Here is a 12,302-nt window from a genome sequence, read left to right on the forward strand (position 1 = left end):
TGGCCCTTTGTTTTTTAATTTTTTTTTTTTTTTTTTTTTTTTTTTTTTAATTTCTTTATTGTTCAGCTATTCAACATCTGCAGCACCTAGCTACCTCCTCGTTTTGACTTAAGGAATCCTTAAATTATCTCATCTGCCTTAACCTCTGAACCTAGCTGGGATTTTCCATACGTGAGGCGTTGGAGTTTCACTTGAAGTAAATAATGAGTGTTTTTATTTTCAACGTGATGGATCTTTTCCTTGTGTAAGAATCTATATTAGCCACCTCCGTCGAGTGGGTGTAAACTTGTACACCAGAGGTCCTGGGTTCGATTCTACAGTTACGTAGCTCACTGTACTACTGTTTGCAGTAAGCACTAGGTAGTAGTAGTTGTCGTTTTCATGCCTCAAACATCTTGAACTCCGAACATACTTATGTTCAGCCAAGAAGACCCGCGAATAAAAGAAGAAGAAGAAGAAGAAGAAGAAGAAGAAGAAGAAGAAGTTAGTGTTATGTCTTATGTGTGAAGAATGCAGTACAAAATATTAAAATATTTCCAAATACATAATAAAAGTAGTACATAGAAAATATGTCTAAACAATACATAAGAAAATACGTCCATATAATAAATATTTCTAAATACATAGAAACTATGTCTAAAAAATACATACATATTTTTAAATAAAAACACAAAACATAACGGAGAATCGGCTGCCAATGGAAACTGAAATGTAGGACAAATATGATGGACGCTTGGGCGGTCATCAATGTCTTCTCTTATCTGTAACTAAATAGAAACATGCCCAGTAGCTCTCAATCTAGAGGACCTCTTGGGGGCTCCATGGAACCTGTGAATTACCTGTAAGGAGTTTCTAAGGTACAAAGGGATCTTCGGGCTGTGTGCTCCACATAATAGGTACGCAATATGAACCATAGCGTAGCGTAAGTACTAATAAAGCGACGGGACAATAGACCCCATGCTAAGATAGTCTATCGTAAAAACCGATGCTTTATTAGAGTCAATATTTACCGATGAAGTATTGAAAAGTAACACAATGATCTAACGAAGATCAAAGTAAACCAAGAAGTCAAGGATAACTCACTAACGATACATAGGAAATAAGAGGTATAGAAAAGTTACAAAGAGTTTACGGAAAATGAAGGCCATAAACCAACTCGGTTCAGCCGATTCTAACACAAGGCCTAGTTGGCCAATAGAATCATTATGGATCGACAAAAGAAAAGGTTTCCTTTCCAAATCTCCCCTTCTCTCAATTTTGGGACAGTAAGACCTCCGTTGTTAAGCTGTTTTCACATTTAGTCGACGCCGTTGATGGATTGCCGTCGCGTCGACTGAACCGGACCCTGCTTCGACAACATAGACTCACCTCGTCGATCTACCATCAGCAATTCAGCATCACACCTTGGCACTTTTTTCTCTCGCAAACCTGAAGGTACGTACAGATATCTTCAACCAGCAATAGCACGTTGGTACGTACAGATATTCTCAACCAGCAATAGCACGTTGGTACGTACAGATATCCTCAACCAGCAATAGCACGTTGGTACGTACAGATATCCTCAACCAGCAATAGCACGTTGGTACGTACAGATATCCTCAACCAGCAATAGCACGTTAAGTTTCAACGAATAATTTGTGACATTAACTCTGCGATGTGTACGCACCTTTAAACTCTATGCATGTCACAAACTAAACACCATGCATGTCAGCATGTCAAAATGCAACCCGATACTTTCCATGCCTCATTTAAACACTGCCGTGCATTGCAAAAACCACACGCCAGTGGCGGATACTCCGTCGAATCTAGGGGAGGTTTTCTCGTTAAACCCCCTTACTTACCGAAAACCCGACAATAGTAAGTAGGTGGCTTGCCTCATTTTTTTTTTTTTTTTTTTTTTTTTTTTTTTTAAAAAGTGTTCCACCGCCCGTTTTTATTTCGTAGCAATGGAACAACTGCTACATTAGACGCTTGTGGCCTGTGTCGTAGCATGGCCATCCCGTACAACCATCGTTCAACGTCGATCGACCATCGTTCAACGTCGATCGACGGGTCGTCGACTATGTTTGGACACATCTTATGGTCACAGATTCAACCAACTTATTGTTTTCAGTACAGTTGTATTCTATTACAATCTCAGTGCCCAACTGTAATCTATCCACCTGTAGTACAAGTAAACAAGCAAATAATGGTACTTGTACAAATATCAACAAGTGATTTGGGATTGTGTGAGGTGATAAGAAACATACGGGAGCCAGAAATATACGGGAAACATTGGAGACAGGTTGTATACAGGGTGTTTGAACAAAACTGTTCAGCCCCACATCTGTATATGCATCTTAGTAAAGCAGTGATTCTCGACACGGAGGTACATACCGGGTTCGAATCCCGACCGGGAATTTTTCTGAACAAACACTTGGCTCCCGGTCAGAATTCGGATTTCCGGACCAAAATATTTGTCCCATATTCCTTAGAGGTTTTATTTTCAGTTCCCGGATAGGCCTGTATGTAAAAGAATCTTCCTTGAAGTAATGCGACAGTGGTTCTGCAACACAGGGGGACCGTACAAGAAATCCAATGCTGGATTACCACACGTACAAGTAGGTGCCAATTGCCAGGGATTCGACCCCTTTCAAACGCCAACGATGGTGGTCGGAGGGAACAAGTTCCAAGGTTTATGATCGTTTCCACAGCCCAAACTAGGGGGTCTTGGGGGGGGGCACACTACTTTGTGGACACCCTAGTTGTATTCTGTTTATTACAATCTCAGTGCCCAACTGTAACCTATCCACCTGTAGTACGAGTAAACAACCAAATAATTGTACTTGTATAAATAACAAGTGATTTGGTATTGTGTGAGGTGATAAGAAACATACGGGAGCCAGAAATATAAGGGAAACATTGGAGAGAGGTTGTATACAGGGTGTTTAAACAAAACTGTTCAGCCCCACATCTGTATATGTATCTTAATGGAGCAGTGATTCTCGACACGGAGGTACATACCGGGTTCGAATCCCGACCGGGAATTTATCTGAACAAACACTTGGCTCCCGGTCAGAATTCGCATTTCCTGACCAAACTTTTCCAGTTCCCGGATAGGCCTGTATGTGAAAGAATCTTCCTTGAAGTAATGCGACAGTGGTTCCGCAACACAAAGGGGGACCGTACAAGAAGTCCAATACTGGATTACCACACGTACGAGTAGGTGCCAATTGCCGGGTATTCGACCCCTTTCAAACGCCCAACGAGGGTGGTCGGAGGGAACAAACTCCAAGGTTTATGATCGTTTCCACAGCCCAAACTAGGGGGTCTCGGGGGGAGCACACTACTTTGTGGACACCCTGTATATAAATGTAGGTGTGAGTCACACTGGTGGAGTCAAAAGTGTCCCTCAAGACCAGGTGTGTTAAACACTTTCTACGTCTTTCATCTGAAAGTACACATTAGAATTTACAACAATTGATATCTTCTTTGCAAAAAGGGCCCTAACCTTCCTTGGGCCCTTTTTAGGGAAAATGGGTACCTACACATTAGAATTTCCAACAATTGATAGCTTCTTTGTAAGAAGACCTAACCTCCCCTGGGCTCTTTTCAGATAAAATGACTTGGCTCTTGTGGAATGTTGTTGAGAATCAGCCCCAGAAAGAATCATGTTGATATCTCCATTATTCATGTCATCAAGATACACGAGTTTTTCTAGATTCCTCCTCATATTACTTTCCATTTTTAAGTGGAAATCACAAACTTTACCTAGCCTAATTAGCTTGAAAGAAAGTGCTCTCCTACCTTGTAAGCGCTAGGTTCCCACCCGAAACGAACTGTATTCTAAACAGATAAGGTTTGTTCTCAAAAAGGCCGACTTTCTCCTATCCTATTGTTCTTTTCTCTAATTCGGGACGATAAAACCTCAGTAGTGACAGTGCCCTCTATCAAACCTCTAAAAAAAAAATGGCCCTTCTGAAATAAAACTTTTCAATTTATTGTTTGGTTCTTGGTTTTTTTTTTAATTTATGCAAATGTGACATGTTTTCTGGTCGAGAGAACTCATTATGTGTCAACATAAGTATTGAAAGCCCGGAGGTGTGGCTGTGGTTAGGGAATTGCGTAGGTTCTTGACTTATTGAAGGGCGATTCAAAACTTTCGATTTCATTGTGTTTGTTTAGGAGGAGAGTATTGAGAATGGTCTTTAGAAAGTAGCCATTTCCGATTTTTTTTTAAAAAAATGGCAAGTTTGACTAAATGGAATAGTTGTAAAAAATATTGCTTTGGATGTTGGAGGAGGTAAACCTAGGAAGTGAAATCTAAAAGGTGTTCAAAGAACAGATGTCAAAAGAAAGAGAACCTGTACTCTTGGATCTCGGTGACTTTATCCCCAATTTCCAGATTCCTACAAGTATCCTTACATCCCATTCAAAAATTCAAACTTACGTAAATGTATCTCATGTGTCCCTTGTTGTCATAGCAATGGATGTTGGAGGAGGTAAACCTAGGAAGTGAAATCTAAAAGGTGTTCAAAGAACAGATGTCAAAAGAAAAAGAACCTGTACTCTTGGACCTAGGTGACTTTATCCCCAATTTCCAGATTCCTACAAGTATGTTACCATCCTTACATCCTATTCAAAAATTCAAACTTACGTAAACGTATCTCCTGTGTCCCTTGTTGTCATAGCAACCAGAAGGCGTATATTGAGATATTAAATGAAATACGATAAGCACACTTCAAAACAAACTAATAAATAACTTAGCACATGTCACGTGGAGTTCAGAAATAAAATACATGATGTATTTCCAATTCCAATGGGACAGAGGTGCCTAAAAAGGGTCGTGAGCCAAAATCAGGGGGGGTCGAGTCCCGGATCTAAAAATGTCCAAGGCCGGCCACTCACTTCCAGGTGGACCTGACAGGTACGGCTGAACAGGTCCGCCTGTCAGGTCTACCTGATAGTGAGTGGCTGGCCTTAGATTTTGGGCTCGATCGGACCTTGGGAGCTCCGTAGGCGCCCTTTTTTCCGAGTGATTTCTAATTTTATACCTACAGGTATTAAATGAACCTGTGGTGCAATGCAAAATGAACCAGTGGTGCAAAATGAACAGTGCAATAGTCCTAAACTAAAATGGACGCGGCACATCAGGGATCAGGAAGAGACCGCCTTAACATAATAATATTAAATGAACCATCGCTTTGAGTTCATAGGTCGTCGCGACAAATTTCGAGATCAGAGCTCATTTGTGTGAGAAAGTGTGAAAAAAATCCCCCAAAAACCAGTTTTTTTTGGCTTTATGGTTTTCTGGACAAAATTTGCATTTTCGTGCAAATTTGCAAAATTTGCACCACCATTTTCGTGATCCTGGTAAAAAGACCTTTAATTTGATATATAGGTCGACCAGGTTTGGATAAGTCCTTCTATGGGGACAGACTGACAGAGTGACAGACTGACCACCATTTTCGTGATCCTGGTAAAAAGACCTTTAATTTGATATATAGGTCGACCAGGTTTGGATAAATCCTTCTATGGAGACAGACAGACAGACAGACAGACAGACAGACAGACCGACCAGTTATTTCTCCCTCATTTAAGGGGGTCGCTCCTCAAATGTTTGCACACCGCTGGAACACAGAAGTACGTCATGATGTATTATCCCTATTTAGGGGAAGAGAGGGGGTGAGTGGGGACCCTTGTTATAGAACTCCCTAATGTAAGGGGAAAGAAGGGAATATTATCTCTAATGAACGAGAAACGAGGGCCCAGAATAAAACTACTTAACACGTCAATTTACGAGGTGACAGTTTTGTTGAAAAAACAATGAAATATCAGAAATAATAATAAATATCAAAAATATGTCTCGTCTACTGCCAGACTGAGGGAATTGTTAGAGTTCTTTTGTTGACATGGAATTAGTTGACAATGTTCTTAGTTGACGTTGTTCAGTTTAATTAAAGAAAAGAAATGTACAACTACAAATCAAGACGTTAGATTAATTAAAAATCGATTAGCAATTTAGAAATTGGCATTCGTGCCAAAGATAAAATAGGAATTGAGCCTCAAAAGTTTCAAAAAGCTCAATTAGCTCAGAAACTATTCAACAAGTTTTTACACTGAATATTTTGTGTAGTGGTTAACCTGCGTTGGCCTTCGGTAATGGAGTTTGGTTATTCCTCAAAATTTGTCTAATCATTTGAGAGCTGATCACGAAATTAGTAAACAGACAAACCAAATACAAAATGGCTTTTTAGCTGGATGCTTTTTTTTTAATAACCTTGTTCAATAAGTAATTTGGCACTCATCACCTATCTTTTGCTTCTTTTTCACTGCCATCATCATCATTAGCCCGTTCAATCCCCATCCAGAGCAAGAGCCGACTCTCCCATTCTCTTCCATTGTTTCCTGTCTTGTGCGACATGTGTCCATAGTATTCCTTGTGTCTTCTTAACATTATCTTGCCATCTCATAGCTGGGTGACCTCGGCTTCTTCTTCCATCCCTTGGATACAGTGGCGTAGCGTGGTCTAAATTCAAGTGTAGGGCGTGTTGGGCTCATGTCTTGCCATCTCATAGCTGGGTGACCTCGGCTTCTTCTTCCATCCCTTGGATACAGTGGCGTAGCGTGGTCTAAATTCAAGTGTAGGGCTTTGTAGGGCTCATGCATAGGTCTACCAAGTCCCATCACAGTAGGTACATGCCATTAATATTTATGGGCATTAGAGTAAACTTTTGAGTTGTATGGCCGCCATACACGCCATACATACACGCTACGCCACTGCATTCTTGTCGGACAGACACCGAAGCGAATACAATAGTTCGTCCCTTATACCTTTTTTATTACTATTGTAATAATAAAGGAAGGACGGACTAAAAACTCAACTCCAGCGCTCGTAGAGTCAACACCTCTCTCGCGATCTTGGTCTGATGATGGGAAGCTGAGTATTCCCGAAAGCTCACCACACTTTCTTTAGTTGAATGTCGAATCTCAATTTTATTGTCTTTTAAAATTTATATTTTAAAAATTAAAAGTTAATAAAAAAGGAAAGAAAAGTTAAAAGGACAGTACAACAAGGTAATGATGAAATTAATGATAGACAAAGTGATTGGGGAAAGGGGAGAGAAAGGTGAAGAAGAGGAGGAAGAAGAAGAAGAAGAGGAAGAAGAAACTTACCTCTGATTCAATAAGAAAAGAAATCTATGTGTTACATAATTCACAATGCACAATTTGCTTTGACACAGGAACAAAGTGAAATTATTTTAATCGTCATAAATTCATAATACATATTAATTTTATGTCCTGTTTGTGATAGAAAGAATCTTGTTTGCTTATTTTATTCAATGCTAATATTCAAAAAATACAATTAACATTATTTATTTAACTATTACTTATTTATTAAACTTCTTTAACATAAAATACTTGGGTATAAAAATACAAACAAATACAAAACTTGGATTTGTTATACATACACAGATTTTAATTATAGACACTTGGATTTATTTTAGTGATAGAGATCTTACTATAGATATTTAGATTTAGTTTTACTATAAGATTTGTACCACATACACCTGTAAATTTGAACAACAAAATTAAATTGAAAAACTCAGCGGTGCTATATGAAAGAACGTGTGCAATCTTTTACAACAGGTAACGAAAATAAGACCATTCGAGTCAAATTATTTGCTGTCAACTGGATGTAAAGAAAACGGCAGAGGAATAAAGAAGAGGCCTTTGTCAACTATAGGTCCGTTAAACAATCCATCTTGGGAGAAGACAGATAAGGATTGCACATAACCAGGGCCGGGCAAAGCCTAACCGAGGCCTAGGGCCAAATCCAACAGTGGACAAAGGGCCCTTTCTCAAAAGTGAAAAAAATATACATATATTAGGGGCCGACCCTGGCTTCGGTTGAGAATCTCGCAGACGCCACTGCGGCACGCACACTTTGTGCGGTCAATTCTCAGAACAGGCGAGAATTTGAGACATGAGAGAAGGAAGAAATCTGTACCCCATAATGAGTTATTTCTGTCTGAAGACATAAATTATGGGATAACTTGTCTGAAATCTCGGTACCGCTCAGTTTGAGTCACCACATGAAATGCCTGTGCAATCTCAACAGTCTGAATGCAACTTGCAGAATGCAACAGCGAATGCAACTACATTTACTTTGTACACCTATGTATTTCTTATATATTTGTACATACAAACATGTACATTGTTTGACTGTATGTACTCACTTGTGCATACAAACATGATTGTATACTGAAGTAAAAGGACGAGTTAGTAGATGTACATTATCGGGCGGACACACAGTCTTATGTTGGTTTTAGATATGACACTGTAAACCACACGTTGAGACAAAAAGAGAACTTTTTGCCCGATAAACTGAAGCAAAATGGATGTCAACATAAAATTGAAGACCCCTGGACTTTCCAAAATGGACTAGCATACAGTTGGCAAAGTCGACAGGAGAATGTAAATCCAAGGTAACAAAATTATAACAAGTAAATTAAAAATTCAAGCTAAACCATATTTTTTGTTTTAAATATTTTATATTAATTACTGTAATATCAGGTGGGTACATAACTTCATTGAACAAATGCTATATCCACAGATAATTTTAGACACGTTGAGGTAACACATGACTAATGAGACGACACGCTGAGACGAAAACAAGACACATGTTAATAACACCCAAGTATAACAACTGTTATAAATATACATAATCATGTTATACATCTGTGATAAAAACACATGAATATGTATTCGCACAGACGTATTTTCGCTGATTTAAATTTAAATTCCCCCGGAGACAAAAACACGAGACGGATGTGAAAAATATTAATGACGCATCTCTCTTCCTGAATAATCCTGGAATGAGAGTTTATCTGACACCGAAGGAATATACAGACAAAACTCTCGACTTTATATTAATAAACATGAACTCATAACACACAGCCGGAGACAAAAACACGAGACGGATGTGAAAAATATTAATGACGCATCTCTCTTCCTGAATAATCCTGGAATGAGAGTTTATCTGAGAGCGGAGGAATATACAGACAAAACTCTCGACTTGATATTAATAAACATGAACTCATCAACACAATAAACAGGCAACTAACACTTGACTTCATATTCAAGTAAACATCATAGGAATTGGCGCAGATCCCACCGCCGCGCCGCAGACCCGGGGCAATTAACGGATCTTAAAAGATCTGCCTAAAATTGGGAGCGTCCATTGACCAAGAGGGCCTCTGAAGGAGTATGTACATAACGCCGGTTGTTGTTGTTGTTGTTGTAGCGGCTTTAGCTTTCGCCAAATGGCGATAGCAGAATAAAGAAAAGATGTCTTTTTGTATCTGCTATATACCCGGGGCAATTAACGGATCTTAAAAGATCTGCCTAAAATTGGGAGCGTCCATTGACCAAGAGGGCCTCTGAAGGAGTATGTACATAATACCGGTGATCATTGGTAACTAAATAGAATAGAATATACCTTGTTTGTCTTGCTCGGATAGGACGGAAAAGTCCCTTTACTTCAGCAGTCTAAACAAGATCTTCCATATTTCATTAGGTTCGCCGGGTTTAAATGGTAGAGATTGCCCTAGGCGGTCTAGGTGAAATATGAAACGAAGGTGAAACAAAGTCTTTCCTGACCTGTTCAAATTGAGTTATTGAGTGGTATTTTAGGAACTAAAGTTAACAACTTAACAGTTTTCGTACAAAGCGTGTAAAATACCACCCACTCAGAGCCACACCACAAACCTGTCAATTAGATTTGACATTCCCTTCACTAATGATGATGACGATGGTGTCGATATGTTTGTCTATAAACAAAGTCTTTCCTGACCTGTTCAAATTGAGTTATTGAGTGGTATTTTAGGAACTAAAGTTAACAACTTAACAGTTTTCGTACAAAGCGTGTAAAATACCACCCACTCAGAGCCACACCACAAACCTGTCAATTAGATTTGACATTCCAAAATTGAGTTATTGAGTGGTATTTTAGGAACTAAAGTTAACAACTTAACAGTTTTCGTACAAAACGTGTAAAATACCACCCACTCGGAGCCACACCACAAACCTGTCAATTAGGTTTGACATTCCCTTCACTAATGATGATGACGATGGTGTCGATATGTTTGTCTACATTAGTAGCTATACCTATAATGGAGGTGGCGATGTATTGTAATTTGTAATAATGGGCCATCAGGGACTGTTTCAGCAACTTCAGCAGTGTTATCGCGAGCTTGGAGACACACGCTTCCAAAAAGGATATTAGAACACTTAGGGACAGAGAGCTAAAGTTCGACCATTTCAACATAAATGATCATATCTGATAATTACCAAAGAAGTGTCCGTGAACCGCGAGCTTGGAGACACACGCTTCCAAAAAGGATATTAGAACACTTAGGGACAGAGAGCTAAAGTTCGACCATTTCAACATAAATGCTCATATATGATAATTACCAAAGAAGTGTCCGTGAAATGTCTACATTAGTAGCTATACCTATAACTATAATGGAGGTGGCGATGTATTGTAATTTGTAATAATGGGCCATCAGGGACTGTTTCAGTTTCAGCAATTTCAGCAGTGTTATCGCGAGTTTGGAGACACACGCTTCCAAAAAGGATATTAGAATACTTAGGGACAGAGAGCTAAAGTTCGACCATTTCAACATAAATGCTTATATCTGATAATTACCAAAGAAGTGTCCGTGAAACATTTGGTGGATAATATGGCTATAGATTTTTGGTTTGGAGACTTTCCGACATTTTTAAGAATATAAATGTTGAGATTCAAAAAGGACAGACCCGGTGAATCTCTACCGATAAATCAGACCGACAAGACCAAACGTCCGTGAAACATTTGGTGGATAATATGACTATAGATTTTTGGTTTGGAGACTTTCCGACATTTTTAAGAATATAAATGTTGAGATTCAAAAAGGACAGACCTGATGATTCTCTACCGATAAATCAGACCGACAAGACCAAACACTTCAGTTCCACTTTGAAGGAGCTAAATCCATTCCTGACTTCATATCAGCAATCAGCAGATGTGAAATGCCCACATAAAACTGAAGAGATATCAGTCCATCAGAAGTTATGGGACTCAATAACAATAACATTAGAGGTGGATTCAAAGCATTAGGTATCTACATAATTACTGAACTAATAGATAATTACCTAGTTGATTGGGAAAGAATTGCCGGCAGCTTGTTTACTTTGTAGCAATACTGATTTATCGATATCTAATAACACGTTGGGCAACTTGCCCTAACTTACCTTATTGTGAGATTTGTGAGGCAATGGAGCAGTTGCAAATGGGTAAAAATTATCAAGAAATGGTCGATTCCTATGTAAAAAGCTGTGAAAAATTCAAATCTGAGGTGTAAGTGCTGGGTCGCGGGTTCGATTCCTGCCCGGGGCGAACTTTATCCTAAACAGATAACGTTCGTTTTCGGAATGTTTGTTTTTTCCTATTCTGTCTTCTTTAGCTCTTCGATTTCGGGACGATAAGAGCTCCGTTGTTACAGTTCCGTCTATCAAACCTATTAAACTAACAATAATAACTGCCCCAATTCCATCAGAAGTACCGAAAAGGTCCCTACTTACTTATCGTAAGGCGTACTTTACGGCGAAAAAATACAATTTTATCCTGCCGTCTCATCCTGATGGAGCAGTTGCAAATGGGTAAAAATTATCAAGAAATGGTCGATTCCTATGTAAAAAGCTGTGAAAAATTCAAATCTGAGGTCAAAACTCCGAAGAAATAACTGTAAAAGGTCGAAAATTCAATTTTCATTTTCCGTTCTAATGAAAGAGTTCAAAGATATGTGACGTCAGACTTCAGGTAGTTGCCAGTATGCAAGAACAAATTGCCGGCAGCTTGTTTACTTTGTAGCAATACTGATTTATCGATATCTAATAACACGTTGGGCAACTTGCCCTAACTTACCTTATTGTGAGATTTGTGAGGCAATGGAGCAGTTGCAAATGGGTAAAAATTATCAAGAAATGGTCGATTCCTATGTAAAAAGCTGTGAAAAATTCAAATCTGAGATCAAAACTCCGAAGAAATAACTGTAAAAGATCGAAAATTCAATTTTCATTTTCCGTTCTAATGAAAGAGATCAAAGATACCGAAGAAATAACTGTAAAAGGTCGAAAATTCAATTTTCATTTTCCGTTCTAATGAAAGAGTTCAAAGATATGTGACGTCAGACTTTAGGCAGTTGCCTCGCTAGGTAGCGCCATTATGCAAGAACGCTAGCGGAGGAGCAGATAGAAATGCGCAGAAACGTATGCGCACA

At 38.9% G+C, this 12,302-nt stretch overlaps 1 long non-coding RNA gene across 1 annotated transcript in view; it reads right to left on the reverse strand.

The window, feature by feature from the left end:
• LOC113466865 overlaps nt 1-7,826 on the reverse strand; it is a 10,629-nt gene extending 2,803 nt beyond the window's left edge. The window contains exon 1 of the long non-coding RNA XR_003391136.1: nt 7,156-7,826. This is a non-coding gene — a long non-coding RNA (uncharacterized LOC113466865). The remainder of the gene's footprint in view (nt 1-7,155) is intronic.
• Between the last annotated feature and the right edge of the window lie 4,476 nt (nt 7,827-12,302).

This window comes from Diaphorina citri, unplaced genomic scaffold (genome assembly GCF_000475195.1).
Source record: "Diaphorina citri unplaced genomic scaffold, Diaci psyllid genome assembly version 1.1 scaffold348, whole genome shotgun sequence".
Classification (NCBI taxonomy): domain Eukaryota; kingdom Metazoa; phylum Arthropoda; class Insecta; order Hemiptera; family Psyllidae; genus Diaphorina; species Diaphorina citri.